The 17,764-nt window shown below is 40.6% G+C and overlaps 1 protein-coding gene and 1 long non-coding RNA gene across 2 annotated transcripts in view; both read right to left on the bottom strand.

The window, feature by feature from the left end:
* Positions 1-17,764, bottom strand: part of PPARGC1A (PPARG coactivator 1 alpha) — a 363,434-nt gene that overhangs the window by 175,878 nt on the left and 169,792 nt on the right. The window lies entirely within an intron of this gene.
* Positions 1-17,764, bottom strand: part of LOC135299448 (uncharacterized) — a 93,806-nt gene that overhangs the window by 32,080 nt on the left and 43,962 nt on the right. Inside the window, exon 2 of the long non-coding RNA XR_010361431.1 lies at positions 5,653-5,755. This is a non-coding gene — a long non-coding RNA (uncharacterized LOC135299448). The remainder of the gene's footprint in view (positions 1-5,652; positions 5,756-17,764) is intronic.

Here is a 17,764-nt window from a genome sequence, read left to right as displayed (position 1 = left end):
GCAAGGCTTCTCACACTCACACAGCCCTTCCCTGCCTAGCCAGCCGAGCACAGTAGCAAAACCTATGCTGGATATAGTCCAGATGATACACTTCCACCACATCAAGGTTGCCTGGAGATCTCCAATGGTATCATCAGGAATGAAGCAGGAAAGGATTTGGGTACCTCCTGGTGATATCGGTGCTACAAAGGGTCTTTAGTAGAGAACTGAGCTCCACTCTTAGGAGAAGCAGCATCATACTGGATACCAGCAGACTAACTGGTACAGTGGTTATTGGAGGGGTGCAAGCACAAACATAACTGATTTTTGCATCTCCTTCAAAAGCTATGGTGAGGACATCTCAGACACAACACAGAATGGGTTCATAACATTTCAACAGATTTCTTTCAAAGTGTTATGTTCTCGTTACAGTCCTAGATATGCCCACCTTTCATTTCTTTCTCCCTAATGAAACATTGTTCTCTGATCTCCGTTACCAGTTCCACATGAATTAAACCCTGAAGTCTACTACCTGGTATGAATTAAGTTCTTGCTACAGTTTTGTTTTCCTGCCATACAGCCTCACAATAAGCTTCATTTCTGAGTTTTCTCATCAGAGGATGATGGAGTGAACTAGTGAACTTACTAAGGGATCCCTGGGCTCCCTCAGTGCAAAACATCTCCATGTATTTCTGCCTCTTGGATCACAAGTTTCCAGCACAGAGCAGGTTGTCAGTGCCAGACTCGTGGCTGGCACCTTAACTCATGGACGCATGAGGTTTAAACTAAAGATACCCCTCTAGCACTTTCTAGGAGACTAAAGAGGAAGAATTGATAAATGTCTTCAAGTATAATTCAGATCAAGGAGCGCTGTGTGGTAATATATGAAAGGGAAAAACCCTGAAATACATCTTGACTTTTAACTATACAATGGTTTCTGAGGGTAAAATATAAGTTGTCCCTGAACTAAATCCAAGCCATAGCTCCATAATTTCCTACGCAGCCTATATTAAAGCTACTCACACAATGTTCTTATTCATCAGCCAGGCTACCTTTAAGATGTCTGCAGAGCAGCCCAGAGACAGTAAAGAGCATTCCACAGGGAACTGTTGTCAAACTTGCAGTACTCAGGTTATGTCCCAAACACAGCAGGGACAGTTTCTGATTATGATATTCATCTCAGCTGCACTGTGGAATGTAAATGCCAACTGTCCATACCTGATTAAGGTCTCTTTACTAAGGGTGAGAGAACAAAGGCACCTATGGAGAGCAGGTCACCCAGCTTTAGCTCAGGCTGACATAAACTACCCCCAACCCCAGCCATGGACATGCCTTTGCCAACAGTGGGAGGAACTGAGGGGGACTCCCAGACCTGCACACTTAATGCCCAAGTGGCCCAGTTGGTGCAGTAGAATCCCCAACTCCTGGCTCCATGCAGAGTTGGTATCTTTGTGGATAGAGTTTACAGTTACCTTGTCTCTCTAAGCACCATGCCCACCTACAGTGCAGTGCATATGGCCAAGACCAAGCTACACACAGTGCAAAAGTGTGCAACACTTTCTGGCTACCAGTTCAAAGCACAGCACTGTGCTGCTATGGGAAAATGAACTCCATCTCAGCCAGACCCAATACAGAACCTCCGAAGTACTCAGAGCTCTACAGATCCCACTTTCCTCCCGGCCCCAGCTACAAAGGACTCCAGCATCTTCTCCTACATATCTGAGATCACACAAAGCTCATATCTCATTCCCAAATTTAAAACTTAGCTTAGAAAGTACCAGTGAAAAAGGAGACCTGATTCATTCCCCTTCAGTGGAACTTGTGTTCATGAAATCCCCTGATCACTTCTAGAAGCACAGGTTAGACTATTACCCCCAGCAGAGCTTTTGGGTGCCAGTTGCTGAAGGCAGCTCTGCTGATGGAGCCCTTGCACACTGCTGCAGCTGCTGAACAGCAGCACCTGGCAAGATGATGGTGTGGCAAGATCAGCACAGCTTAGATGTATCCATTCTCATACGTATTGCTGCATGTGCCACCTAAATTGATTACCTGTTGACAAGCTAAAAATAAAGTTGCCATTAGAGCACCACACTGTGTGGCATTCCACAGGCTGACAAAGAGCTGTATTTTCCCTACCTTAACCTAAGTGTCCTTCGAGTAGAGGAGCTTGCTTTGTCTGCTAACCACTCAAGGAGGAGCTTCTTTCTCTGTCTTGCCTATCTTGCAACTTTCAGGCTCCTGCCTGAAAGAATTACTCATTTGTTAGTGCCAGACTGTCATCTCTTTGAAAGCAGAGCCATGAGATCTTAACAGACTGGATGTACATGGCTGTTAAATTTATTAGTTAAGAAAAACAGCAAATGACAAGTGAATAAAGCACTCCTTGGGACATTCGGACTACGGATTTTGTATAAATCAATACCAAGTGTTATAAAATGTCAGAAAATACCAAATGAGGAGAAAGGAATCAATAGATACCTTCTGGATTAAATGAGTGATGAATATTCTTTACCAACAAAAATAAATTAAACTACAAAAACCCCTATGCTAAAGCATTATCCAGCCTCTTATTTGAAACACCAGTGGAAGGTAATTCAGGGATAAGGCTGGAAATTCTGTCCTTAAACAGCAACACTGAGGAAGAGGGGGACAGAAAGAAGGAGCAGGAAGATAACAACTAAATTGCTTTGACACAAGTTGAAAATGAAATATTGAGTCAAACATGTTCCTCTTCATCCTGAATTCCCTTCATTTTGCTGGGCTTGAGTTACAAAGACAGTGGCCATCTGATTGTAATGTGTCTGCACTACACTGACTCTGATTTCAATACCTTATTTCTGATATCAATACACTATTATAGTCATGAACAGTTTAATGATTTTATAGATATTTTGTCTTTGTGGTTCTGGACCCCAGCTGCTGTAGCATCCTAGGCCAGGCACCCAGTGAAAACCCAGCTGTACAGTCAGCATAGTAAAAAAGAAAACAGAAGACTTGGGTTCACACTCAAAGTTTTTTAGTAGCTGTGGGTCTGCCCTCACGCAGGGTATCACTTCATCAAGGTACATATTTCTGCTTCTAACAGGCCCCTGTTTACAAAAGCCCCATGTCACGCACAAATCATAACCTGCCATCAATTAATGCATTAACTTTTTCTTTTAACAGTGGAAGTAGAATGCATGCAGAAAAAATCTGGTATTATATATAATGGAAGTACACTTATATATGTCTTCCAGACTCCTGCTGAAGATTATATTACTAGATACTCCTCACTCCACTTTGCAGAAGTAGTTCAAAGAAGGTCAATGAAAATAGAACATGGAAAATCCCTCCTATGAAAATTGTCAGAAAAGAAAAGGTTGTTTTTTCCATTTTAGTTTCAGGAAGAAAAATTATTAGCACTCAACATGATACAATTTTCTAGAGAAGGGAATAGTAAAAGGAGTGGGTCCATTCTTTCTGATTGTCAAAAGAAGGCAAGGACATGCAACAAAAGCCAAAGGTGGCAGATTCAAATAAACCAAATCAAACATTTTTTCAGAAATATCTAATTAGAGATTGGAACTCAATACTGAAAGTAGTGCCTGAGGGAAAGAATGTATCAACTTTCCACAAGTGTTAGTGCAACTGTAATAGTAAGCAATTCAAACAACACAGACACCACTAACAAAGGTATGTTCTTCACAGTGTATGCCAGCCTGGAAAGCTGGAGATTCACATCAGGAGCAATGCAGGATGACATGTCTGATCACCCTGATGATCGCCCAACACTTGTCTGTCCTTGGCTGAAAACATCTGGTGCTGGCCCAAGCTCTATCTGCTCTAGGTGTGCTAGAGGGCTGAAGAGGTGTTGCAATCCCCATGGCCTTACAGATCAGCACTGGTCCTGCTGCTTTAGCTGGGTAGGCAGCTATTGTACTTGATGTAGGCTGTACTGGAGGTGTCTGGTCAGGGTGCTCTCAGGGTTGACAGCTTTATCTAATTTATAATCCTCAGTGCAAAGAGACCAAAAGGTAAACATCAGAAATCGATCTTATTTCTCTGTATCCTTCTCACCTAAACACCTATTCATTATCTGCCACTTAAATCTTTCCAACCTGCAAGCAAGACAGGTCCCAAAATCTCAGGTATGGCCAAAAGAAGCTGAACAAGTCCACACAATTGCCTTCAAGCTCAAGATCCTGCTCTGGTAAGACTTGAAGGACTCTAAGGAACAGCAGAGCTAATGTGATCAATGCTCCCACTCTATGGAGCAGAAGGCAATGTCTTCAATTCATGAAGAGAGGAACCCTTCATCATCTGAGGGGAACAGGAGCATGAGCCATCTAACACGTGGGCTTTGGGAGATCTGCCTTCCTTTGCCTGGGCAGATGGATCAAGCCAAAGATGCTGCCTCATTTCTCAGTAAATCAGAACTAGCAGAGAGAATACAAAAGAGGATGCTGGCACATATTGCTGCATTGAGAACGCTTATCAGCATTTCTCATAGAACTCTAGCAAAGCAGATTTGTCATCAAGATTTAGGAGAGGCTGACCAAATGCAGGAACATTCAACTTTCCATTCCTGCCATCCTAGCACAGCCACAGATTCCAGCTAATGCAGCAAAATGGCCTTAATTTCACTCCACCCTTTCCTGACCTTTCTCAGGAGATCTCCTCTGCCACTGAAAGAATTTCTGGACAATGCTAATACTTCCCACTGCATGGGGTTTGCGTGGCAAGGTTTTGGTAGTGGAGAGGCAACAGGTGTGGCTGCTGTGAAAAGCAGACAGAAGCTTCCCCCATGTCTGACAGAGCTTATCCCAGTTGCCTCCAGGACAGACCTTCTGCTGGCCAATCCCAAGCCCATCAGCAGTGGTGGTACCTCCTTTGGGATAACATGGTTAGGAAGGGGGCAAACACTCCTGTGCAATTGATACCTAAGCTTTTAATACATTTTTCATATATTTGTAGCTTTGTAGATTCCTAAAACACGTATGTAACTCCCAATACTTTTCCTACCCCTTTTCCCCTACATTCCAGAAGAATAAGCTAACCTTCTAACACATATTATGCTACATTTCTGAAATATTATTTAGTCTTGCCTCTTTAGCCAAGGACATCTTATTTTCTTTTACCTTGTATCCTAGGCATAATAAATATGGGACTAGAAACTCAGGGGGAGTGTCTCCAAATGGAGCAGAAACAAAAGGGGGGATTACTTAACTAACTGCTTTTCTATTAGACACTATTGTCAAATATGCTAATTTGTTAAACTTATAAAAATGTAGAAGTCCTGTATTGTGTGTGTATTTTGCCATATTTGCACCTGGAGGCCTCCAATTAAAGACCTGCTTTTACATTACTTCTTATATTAATACTGTGTCAAAAGTATCTTGTTTTGTTTCTAGATTTTGAAAGGCATCACAACAATGACCAGAAGAACCTATGGGAGGAACAGCCCTGCAGACACCCAGGTGACTGAAGAAGGAGGCCAGGGAGGCACTTAAGCAGTGATTCTCCTGCAGCCCACGGTCCAGACCACAGTGAGAAAGGATGTGTCCCTGCATCCCATGGAGTTCCACAGTGGAGCAGAGATCCACCTGCAGCCCATGGAGGACCCCATGCCAGAGAAGGTGTAAAGAATCTGTGATCCTGTGAAAAGCCCAGGATGGAGCAGGCTCCTGGCAGGACCTGTGGAACAGTAGAGAAGTTCACACTGGAGCAAGTTTGCTGGTAGAACTTTTTACCCCTTGTCGATCCATGCAGGAGCAGCCTGTTCCAGAAGGATTGCATCCTGTGGAGGAAACCACACTGGAGCAGTTAGTGTGAACTTGAAGAAGGTCATGGAAGACTGTTCCCACTGGAGGGACCCCATGGAAGAAGGAGAAGAGCAAGAAAAGGAGGAAGCAGCAAAGTTGGAGTGTGATGAACTGACCACAACCACCCTCATACCCCATCTCCCTGTGACTCTGAGAGGAGAAAGGTTATATTTCCTCCTCCCAGTTTGGCTGAGGAGCGGGGTGATGGAGGAGCTTGGTAGGCACCTGGCATCCAGTCAACCCCCCAGGATTACAGCTGGCTTCACACACTTGCTCTGTTAATCCCTTGTGACACTATTCCAGAGCCACACATATAGTAGCCCAAATCCTTTGCTGAAGCCTCCTTATTCCTCCTAAAGCACCTACAGGGAGACTTTTGCAGATGATCCCTGAGCAGTTGGAATAAGAGACCTATTTTGTTCAAGCCCTACCTGTTGTTTGTTATTGTAATAAGCCTTCTCAGTGGAAGCTGAACTGAAAGCACGCCAGCTCACTGGTGCTGCTTGCTATTTCAGGCAGTCATGAGCCATACAGTCTGCTGGTATTTGTGCTTCAGTTTCACTGCATGACTCCAGCCACTCAGGATCTTTATGAAAGTAATACATTCCAACCTAATCTACAACTAAATTAATGTCAGAAGTAAGACAGTGCCCAAGTGATCAATAAGTGGAATTTTCCCTATAGAAATATTAGACGCAACTCACATCAATAAGCCTCAAATTTATGGGGCAATTCAGCTCTTCCATTTACAGCTTGAATAACTGGCCTTTGTATAAGATATTACATTACTAAATAACATGTGCTAAAAGGAGCTTCTCTGGTGCAGTCCCTGCCCTGCAGCAGCCACAGATTTCAGGGGCCATCAGCAGATGTAGTGAGGGACCTGAGATGTCCACCTGAAGCACACCCCTTTCAAAGCCAGCACAAATTTATTTCTAAATGCATTATAGGCAACTAAATGCACTATACTCAGACCCACTTCTGGATTTAAACAAAGAGTGTTGATGCTGAGACCCTTGAAAGACAAATGAATGACACTAACTTTGATCTTACAACCATCTATATGGTCATCTTTAAAATTATGTACAGAAACAATATCCCCTCAAATATTCTTGTTCTTATCAAGAGAGTCATATAAAACTAATCTACAAGAAGAATGGTGTCTATGAGAAAAGAACAATTCTTCACTAGAATGACTAACAGCATTCTATAATTTCTAATTTTTATGACTGATTTTGTACAAATTATAAGACCTGATAGAAGACCTGAGTGCAAGGATCAGTTTGGCTAAAAGTAAGAAAGTACAGAAAAACCCTTCTGGGCTTTTTTCCCTATGATGTAATTTTAGGTCATACAGCTACCTGTAAAAGAGAGAAAACAAGCTGAAAATGCTATGGCAAGCCATTAATTACAAACCCCCACAGCCCCACCCAAATCAACAAAACCCCACCTACAGTTCTCTAAACCCTTCTTAAGAAGTCCCCGTTCCCTCTTGCAAACCTAACAAACATGCTGCTCAGATTTAACAAGTAAATAATTATTGACTGTGGTGAAGAGCAGCATAGGTGGGTGTGCTTGGTGCTCAGTGGAAGCCCACTTGGCTGACACTCCAAGGGTAACAAGCAAACTCAACCCTTCCAAAGGAGGACAACTCCTCCTCAACCATCCTGCAACTGCCATGGGATCCATGGGGAAAATGGCTAGGAGTTTTCCAAAAAATGGTCTTCAATCTGTAAGAGTTTTATTTTCCTGGAGGCAAATACCAATTTATCATCAGTAGCCAAGTATTCCAGCTTTATTGTGATCAGATCCACCTATTCTCTTTCATTCTCTGGGGTAGGTTCATCATTTTCTGCTACATCTCTCTGGAGATCATAAAGCTTCATGGGAATCACAGTACAGCTATTTTCTCCTCTTCTTTTCCCTAAATAGTTGGCTGAACTTAAGACTCCTCTTAAATTCTTTGAAAATTATTATTCAAAATAAAAGTTAATAGTAACTAAGGAAGGTGTTTGACTCCAACACAATGGCTTTCTGCTTAGGAAATTTGAGGAGCTCAGTAAGGTCACCAGTGGCTGTTTTTCACTTCCCATTTATTAAAGAGTAACAACTGCTGTGCCATGCTTAAGGTAGAGATTTGTCTTTCATACTTTTTATTCTTCTCTCTCATTTAATATGCTGCTTTTATTTAGGCAATATCATAAAAAGCAGGCAGTCCTGCAAACTAATAATCTTCAGTTGCTTCACCTGATCAATGCTGATGTGGTGGAGAACTTCCAGGTTCTGATTAATTTCTCACACACCATCACGGACACTTGAGCAACAAATAGTCTGCTCCATTCTTAACAATAGATTAGTAACACTAAAACATACAGAACAGACAAAGGGAAAATGGTAGAAAACTTCCAAGCCCTAGATTGCATCAAATCTTGAGGCAGATTTCCTAGTGACAGGTGTAAGTTCCTGCAGCCTTTGTGTATGGCTGCAGGAGACACCCTCACTTTGTGAAAAGGAAAGAGAACAAAAATCAAATTCATTGTAATTTTCCTCTCATGTCCTCTTTTTTAGAGAGGAAGTGGAATGAAATTTGCCTGCTTTTCTTTCCGAAGTAAGCCTCCATGCAAGTACTGCCAGTACATCTCCATGTGACACCAGCCCTCAATATGTGACTATTGTTGAAGTATCAGGGCCTGTCAGGAATTTGGCCATAACCAAAAATTACTCCTTTTTACTTATCTGAGGATGCAAATGATCCAAAAAACAAATGAAAAGGGAATCCTGACTTGTCCCTTTTCTGCCAAAAGGGTTATTGGGAAATCCAGCTAATAGTACAAGAACTTTACCACTGGCCTCTGTGGTTTCTTTGCCTCCCCTTTCACAGCAAGACATGTAAAAACAAGTGGCCATAACAGTAGTATTCATCTTAATCACATAAAGCTTTCCTTGGCTCAGCATGAATGTGTCTGGAGTCTGCTATCTTCAGTATGCCCCAACCTTATATTGCAGTGCTATTAAGAACTATTAAAAAAGATAAGTTTTAAAATTATAGTTTTAATGATAGAAGGAAGGACTAACAATCCCCATGTCAAGAAAGTTACCAGGACTATGCCGAATGACAGAGGATAAAAATTCTGAAAACATAATGGAAAGACATATGGATTTGAGTGAGATTGCTTTGATTTCTTAATTTACCTAAATGAGATATGTTGCTTACTTAAAGCTAGGGGTAACCCCTAATGTGTTTGCCACCCTGTCTTTCTCCATTAGCCATCAGGTCTTCTCTTTCACCTTGCAAGTGGATGTCACTAAAACAAACTGTCTTCTACTTTAGGCGTCAGGAGTTGCTCAGATCTTCTGCCTCACACAGAGTTTTGTTCTATAAAGGCTCGTATGGATAGGAACTCCTTATGCTGACACCTTTTTCAGGACTGTGCCTGGATTTGTTACAAAGCAATATTGCTTTCATGAATACATATATATATATATAAAGAGATATGCATATTAAAAAAAAAATATATATAAGCTGTTTCTGATATGCTTGTACAGCTTCTGGAGATGCTTATTACCCTGTGTGACTTCAGGAATTCTGGGAATCCATCAGAACAAGGGTGTGAAGGTAAGCACATCTCAAATATGGGGTAGCAGTGTGTTAAGCAAGGCTTCTTTATTTTTGTTTGTCACAGAAGAGGCAGCACTGGTCAATCTAGATGGTAAGCCAGGTAAACAGGCTGGCAAAGGTGAAATTATTAATATTTTTATCACCAATGCAACATGGAGAATGCATGCAGAGTCCAGAGTGAAAAGAGAGGATGACACCTTGTCATAGCTCCCTCTTCACACAGCAAAAGGCAGCTGCATTTCAGATGGAAAAAAGAAGACTCAGATTGTTTATTCCACACGTTCCAGCAACCTCAAACCCTTTGACTTTAATCTCCTTAAGGCATCAGTACAATATCATCTTCCTTCTTCTCCTTCATCTATGTGAATCTGAGCAAATAGACACTTCTGAAAAAAAGCCAGGGGATGCCCATCAATTCCTCACTTTTATCTGCTCCTCTCATTTCTTTATTTATTTGAAATACTCAATTTTGTTTTGTCTGGTGAAGTAAACTTGTCCTTACCTTCTAGGCCTGTTCCTTTTGTCCTCTTTTTTTGGTACCTTTTCCTGCAAAAGTAGCAGGCATACAGCTGAGAGCACACACACACGTGCTTACTGACAGCAAAGTGGCCTCATTGAGCCAGGCAGCACTTTCTGATCCTGCTCCAGAAAAAGCATGTCAGCTGTACCTGGGCTTTTGGAACAGTGACAGTATCAGACATAACCAGTCACTTCCTGTGGCCTTACTGCAAACATCCTTTACTATGACCACTAACCCACTGAACCATTCCCTGAAGTTCATTTTCTTTATGCTTTCTTTTACTTCTATGTCACTTTCAGCCCCCTCATCTCTCTTTATCCTTACAGCCACATACCCTCACTCCCCCATCTTCTCCCCAAAACTTCTCAAAATAAAACAGGTAAAAGAAGAATACTAACAAAAAATTAAGATAGCTTTGATCTACTTTCTAAACATCATCGGTTTATTTGTTTTGCCTGCATGTTTTCCTGCCACCCCCTCCCAATCTGCCCTGTTTAAATAGAACACTTTTTAGCAGAGATTACTTATGAATTTCTATCACTGCAGAGAATAATTCATTAGGGTCATCGTTTCAGACATAGTTTGTAGTTGCTTTTTGTAGTTGCTGCAGTTAGATGATACTATGTCCCCTACAACTATAAGGAGAAGATAAAAAGGCACAACTACAGAAACTGGATGGAGAAAGGATGAGAAAAAGGAATAGGCAGCATCTAGTTCAACTGCTAGATTTTTATAAATCCTTTGAAAGTAAGTATTTGGCCCACAGAAAATCCCTGGTATTATTCATTTATCACCTGATAAATATCTAGGATTATAATAATTATGTGCCTCTATCATAAAGTTATCCCTTAGCATCTAAGGGACTCTAAAGAAACCTCAGATGGCATACTGGGGAAGAAAAACCTACAAAGATAGCAGGTGTGCTGTTTTTGGGATTCACTGAACTGACCCAGCATTCTTGGTGAGCTACTGTCCATTCCCAGCTTCTATCATAAACCCCATAAAGCACGTTCAGAAACGCTAAGGTGCCAACAGAGACGCCCCACCAGTGGAATGGCCGTACAAAGAACTATGAGCAGAAGAATAGATGTTTCGTTATTGAAGAGCCTTGCAGGTCCTCACACTGCAGCACCAGGCTGAGCACAGGATGCCTGAGTGCCCCAGTGCAGCTTGTGCAGCGCTGGCAGCGCGGAGCCGCGCCGTGTGCGCGCCCGCAGGGACTGCGCTGCCAGGGGCACCCGTGGAGCGCCAGCCTAAGGAACTCTGTCAGCTGTGCAGCAGTGGCAGGGACCAGCAGCAGCAGGGGAACTAACTGCTGGCATCTGGTTTGTGTCAGCAACAGGAGACTGGCTGGAGCGCAGCAGGAACAGGGGGATTTTTGTTTTATTCTGGGGCTGCTCGTACGCCTGGGATGCAGCAGCAGCAGCGCCAGCCTGGGGAAGGATAGTGCCCACACAGAATGACTTTCTCCCGAGACTGACAATTCAGGGACTCTCCTTTTGTTCTCATTTAATTGCAAATAATGGTTTCCTTGTACGCCTACCAAACAATATTTACGCAGGACTGGATATATAGCTCTCATTAGAGCAAATGCTACTACCTAAATAGGGCTATTTGTGACTCTGCACCTCGAGTTTCACTCATCCCTGGTTTGAAGTGCACTAAAAGCACATTATTACTGCTTAAGATGCAAACTACTATGCTGAAAAATATCACGCTTTACCTTCAGTGAAGGAAGTAAAAAATTAATGGTTAGTTGAAACTAAGGTGAACAGTAAACAGAAACTCCTTGTGACCATGTGCAAGCTATTCCCAATCTATAATGAGGTTATACTTACTACATAGATTAATTACTCTTTTTCTTCTATCTTAATTTATTTTATGCTTTAGGAAACCAACATGTCCACTAACCACTCTGTATGTGATAAAGAAACACAATAAAAGCAATTTCTCTCCTAACCCCCCCAAAAAAACATTCTCAGTAATGCTTTTTTGAATCCACCATACCTTCTCCTAATGAGGTTTCAGTATGCCATAAATAACACTAATGAGACTTTGTCTTGCCCATGTAATATATTTCCTTAATATAGCTTTAGATTTTCTTATGTTACATGGAAAACTAACAGTCATGGAAAAAAATGTCCTCCAACAGCACATTAAAACCAAAAATACAATTAAATATAAATGAATTCAGTAATTTAATTGCACTATTGTCATTTTTTAAAATTTAGAAGAAAAGTAATGGTTCAATTTTTTCTATTGGTAAATAATAAAAGTGCTGAGGGAATTGGATAATATTTAAATAAACATTATAGTGACTATATGTGATACAAAGACACCTTTTATTGCCAGGTAAATTTTGGGCTAATGAAGATGGAGTTCAAAGAATTTAGCTTTGCAAGCTGAGGGATCAGTCCTGCAAGTGTTATGCAAGCATTCCTGGGTAAGAGGCATAAGATTTGACCCCAGTTACAGAGCTTATAGTCTAAGTGCCTATGCTTTAAATATCATCTGCAAAATTCAGCCTGCTAAGCAGAGTTTTACATTGAAACAATCTCTTAGGTTAACAAACAGTATGTATTTATGCCATCTACTGCTCCCATCATTCTACAAGCAGACCAACATTGTCTGGGTTAATTTTTTCTCCTCTAAAAATAAGAGCTCACGGGGTTTTGCCCCTAAAAAAAGACAAAGTGTATTACTGCAGAAAAATTGAATTTTTATTTGGGGCAGTATAAATTTGAAGATTATTCTGCTTTCAAATACAAACACATCTGTCACCTGTTTTCCCTCAGAAAGCAATACAAGACTTGTGCAAAATTTCAGTGGGAAAGAACTGGCACACCAAATTATAGACCAAGCATCTGAACAAATTATTAAACCAGGATGGAACTATATGGCTAAAGATTATTGATAAAATTACTTACATACTTCAGGAGGAGAAAGAGATTCCTGCAAACATGAGCCTATTCATTTAATTTTACTAGCATGTAAGGCTTTAGAACAACTCTTTCATGAAGGAATACCTAAAAGAGGTGTAAATAAATGGCAAATGGCATGAAAATCAAAGATTATCAAGAGAAGATAAACCTAACTAATAGCTTCCTTTGGTGTGATTAATTCTCAAAAGAGTATAATGACCTTATCTCTCTGGACTCCAGAAAAGTGATTTTTATGTATATGAGAAACCCTTAGTTAAAGATGAATTTAAGACAGTAACTGTAAGGGAAACAAGCAACAAAAGAAAAAAAAAAAAAAAAGGGCAAGAAGACACATGGCTCGGGTAAGGGCTTCTCTGGAAGCCCAAGCACAGCTTCAACTGCTGGCTCCTGAGAGGGATGCAAACCTCACTAGATGCAGAAAAGGATTTTTCAGAGAATGCTAATACACAGAAAATAAATGTTTTCTCAAAGTAAGAGAATTCTTCTAGACTGAGACACACTTAATGTGAGCTGATTCTTTTTTTTATATGCAAGAGGGTTTTTCTGCTTTTTCCTAGCTAAATCTGTTGAGTGAACAACACACAAATGTTGCCTCATAATTTTGGCTTTTCCCAGTTTACTCTATGCTAAACAGTAAAAACCCAACTGTTTATGGCACACCTATGTGGTCTATTTTAATGGGTATGCATAAAAGACCCCCACAAAGTCTTGCTTTTGCATGTCTCCTGAAAATTCAGGAAGTTTTATGAAATCACAACAAAATGTTGGGACAGCAAGCTCTGAAACCTTTGTGTTTCTTTCTAAACTTCTCTAGCGCCTGAGCTCACATTGCAGTTTTGAACAAAGAGCCTTGCCAGATAAGTGTGGTTTTCCCATGTGTTTTTTTCTGAGGAAGGAAAATTACTCCTGACAAACCAGATCCTCGTGAATGCTTGCTCAAAATCACATTTTATTTCTACAGGTATAGGCAAGAATCAGGCTATCAGAAAAAATCCCAAAAAATTGCAAAACATGGGTCAAAATAGAGCTATATTGTTCTCAGAATAATTTTTTAGCCCCTTTAAGATATTAGACCTTCAGCAGACAAGGCTATAACTTAATATTAACTGCATTTTTTTTCAAGACTCCACAGTCTGGTGCTGGTGGGTACTTCTAGCTAAGAAAGAGAGATTTTGTGATCATAAAGTCATAGTAAAATGCTGAATTTACCCCGTAAGACCAAATTGCAATCCATGAAATCAAGTATGAGAGAGAAGCCAACTCTAAGGGCAGCTCAGCGAAATGACAAAGAGAACAAGGCTGATCAATATTAGGATTTTGATTCTAGCTCTAGATAGATAGAGAGATCATTCCCCCTTGTCCCTTTCTGGCAGGCAATATTAGCAGAAGTGATGTCAAATATTGTCATTTCATATCCAGACAATTGGCATTACTACCTTATTCTCAAAGTATCATCTTGGAGAGGCATGCCTGGACATACATTGGGCCACAAATCCGACAGGACATCTCTGAACTGAGAGATGCAGCTGCACTTTGTCAAACTATTTTGACTCATTTCCAGTTGGAATCAGACTCAGGATAATGGTCCTCATACTTCATCGAGATTATTTATGAGGCATCTCTTTTTATTTTCCCCCCACAAGACATTGTCTTTGAGTTATTTTTTCTTTTTGCATCACTGCTGTCTTTCGAAGAGCGACTTCTGAAAAAAGATTAATGAGCATTACCACTCATTTTGCTGGAACTGGGTTGCTACTGTTTAGCTACAGCCAGACGCAGGGCACCCCAATAACACCAGCAACCTGGAAGAAATTAGCTTCCACATGCGTTTAACATTATGTCAGTGACAGAAACCAGACAGTTTGATATTCCTGTTAAAAATACATCTTCTCTTCTGCAAGGACTACGCTGGTATAAAATGTCCATAAGGGACCCTCTTAACCTGGGGCTTTACACAGCAGAGAATCTTGCACCAATATACAGGGTTTGGAGAGCAAAGGGGCACTGAAGACCACAGAAATCCAGATTAAGTGCTGTGTTTCATTGGGGTGATGCTTACAATACTCGAAGTGCTCAGAAGTTAAAGGTCCTCTTCACACTTTCAAGACTAAGCAGTTTTTCAACTGTGTTCACATCTCTGCCCTATTAAATTCAAACCAAGCCAGCTCCAAACTATGCTGCTCAGCAGTCTGTGCTGAAGACCCAACAGCAGACCAACCCTCACAACCAGAACCCAACATCCACAGCACCTCGGGATTTTGACCCTGTCTAGGACATGGCTTTCTGCTAAACCTGCACCTCCCAGGTCAAGTGCCTTGGATTTTGACCTGCCTTTGCACATTAACCCTAGACACACCACTTATCTAAAAACTGGCAAAAATCTCTTTCCCAGTTCAGAGGGTGATACTGCTTCAGCAACCACTGACAAATGTGAGGTATGGCAACAACAGAACTCTGCCCCCACAAACACACACAGTTTCATGTGGCAGATTAAATGGAAGTCCTGCCAACATAGTATGTTTTCATTCAGTTCTGTTTCCTAACATGCCAGGAATACTGGCTCCTAATCTAGAAAATAGCCACTTGATGTAAAAATATCCAAGATGAATGAGAAAGTAATATTTATCCTGCTCTTGGTAGAAGATATCTCTTGTGTAGCAGCAGTGGTGGCTATCAGGAGCAAAACCTTCTACGGTCAGTGTGTGTCTTTGTCAGGCACTCATTTATGAAGAATTTAATTGCATGCTGCTTCATCTTAAATAGATGGGTATAGTACATATTTTAATTTAAGTGTCATAAAATCATTTAGGCTGGCTTTAGTTTCATAACAGGATCATTAGATAATACTTTCTTCAGTAAAGATTATGGTAGATTTATTTCTGCAGCAGTATTTGTGGGCATGCCCTCCCTATATTTTTGACTGTCAGACATTCCTTTTCCTGAAAGAAAAAAATCTGTTACAAAATGTTTTCAGAACCTTAGAAGTTCAGCACACCCCTTAGCTCATCACTGTAATATCTCCAATACAAATAAGACATTATCTATGACACCAAACTGAATGCATACACAAAAGTGATAACATACTAACTTTCTTGTGCCAGACTCTGGGTAAATTTAGGAGGAGTCCTGCAGATTCACTGAAAAAAGATCAGACAGTGCTGCACTTCCAGAATTTTAACAACCGGTTTATTCTTCGGCTTTTGCACTCAACCGTCTGTTATTTCAGACAAACATGAGGATCTAAAATTACTTACACCCTTAAAACAAAATGCTTTAGGAAGCTGAAGAAGAAACAACCATATTGAGAAGATAAATAACCATATTGAGAGAAGTAAGTGCAGAGAAGAGCAGGTCCAGAGTACAGAACTGAGTTTGGTTTGGTCACCAGTCAGCACAGCATCCAAACACCATCTGAGAGAAGAAAACCCTCTGAATCCATGTAAACTTAAGGAAAACCTTGTGAGAATGTTCTTGTGCTATTGCTTACATTACTCTGGTTCCATTTTTCTTAGGAATATCATGAAAAAAGTATTTTTCAAGGTGCTGAGTAATCCAAGGCAACAACAGAAATCCTGACAAAGATATGGGGGTAAAAAGGGAACAAAACCAGGTATTTTAGAATTTTGCACAAAAGTTTAGAAAAGTCCTAGCATCAAATTTTGCATATTCTTTTTTTTAATCATTCATACAATTTCTTCTTTTCCACCAATGGTTCCAGATAAGGCATTATACAGTAAAGATACTAATACAGTCTCCAGTTTTCCATCAGATCTCTCACTGCATTACTGCATTATGATTTTGGAAAAAATGAAAAATTTAGTGTCCATCTCTCATTTAAGCAGTTTCATATAAGCATAATATATACATAATCTACCAAATTGATGGCACGATTTTTAAGGTCCAGAATTTGAGCCACATCTGGTATTCACATCTTCAAGAAAATTTAAATCAGTGCATCTCTATTTTTTCTGCTGGGTGTGCTTGTGACACATCGCAAACATGCCCTTATCTGAGTGTGAAATGCCTGTTATCCGGTAGACAACATGTATTTTATCATGTTGGATCAGAGCCTGCTCTGTGAAGTAGAACCCCCATTTTGTAAGAGCACATTTCTGCTTCCTACAGATAAGAAGAGAGAAATCACGAATTATGTTTTTTCCTGTGCTCTGGCAAGTAGCTCCATTGCCTCTTAATGGTTCTCCACACAGAAACCAACAGGCAGGACTAATGCTTGGGATTTTTATTACCAAAGGCAAAAGAAGATGGAAAAATTATAGAAGAGAGTCAGGTTGTGGGGACAAGAAAGGCTTATAACCAGAGGCCATTAACCTTCCAAAGGAGAGAAAAGGAAAGTCACGGATCCAAGACAAGAGAAGACTCATTACTCTCTAGGATCCCATACCACTTGTATGTGTTGGGTAAGAAATTACTGGGCCTTTTTTCATTTCATTTTTGCTCATGTTGTCCTTGAAGGAGACCATTGCTCTGCAGCTGAAGCAGGCAGAGCTTGGGAGGCAGGGCACTGGGCACCCAGATTACAAGAGCTCTTTTACTTAGGAAGGGCACCAGTATCCTTTCTCTATGATACACCCAGGAGACCTTCTGCTGGACAAAATGACAAAACAATGCACTGGGAATGCCAAATTTACTAAAACTTCTTTCATTAAATTACTTTATTATATTAAATTCTTTATGTTCCTACCCTGAAAGTAAGAAATCCATCCTCTGGTTTTACTGAATCATTAAATTTTCCTTTGTCCTTGATGATACCAAAATTCTTCAGTCCTTTGGGATAATAGCTGTTAGTTATCCTAACAGGGAAGAACTTCCATATCTCAAAATAGTTGTCTGTTTAGTGCCAATCAATCAACTACATATCCACAGGGCTCTACAACTAACATGT

This window comes from Passer domesticus, chromosome 4 (assembly GCF_036417665.1).
Source record: "Passer domesticus isolate bPasDom1 chromosome 4, bPasDom1.hap1, whole genome shotgun sequence".
NCBI lineage: Eukaryota > Metazoa > Chordata > Aves > Passeriformes > Passeridae > Passer > Passer domesticus.
The sequence above is the reverse complement of the archived record's forward strand: the minus strand, read 5'-3'. Positions and strand labels throughout refer to the sequence as shown.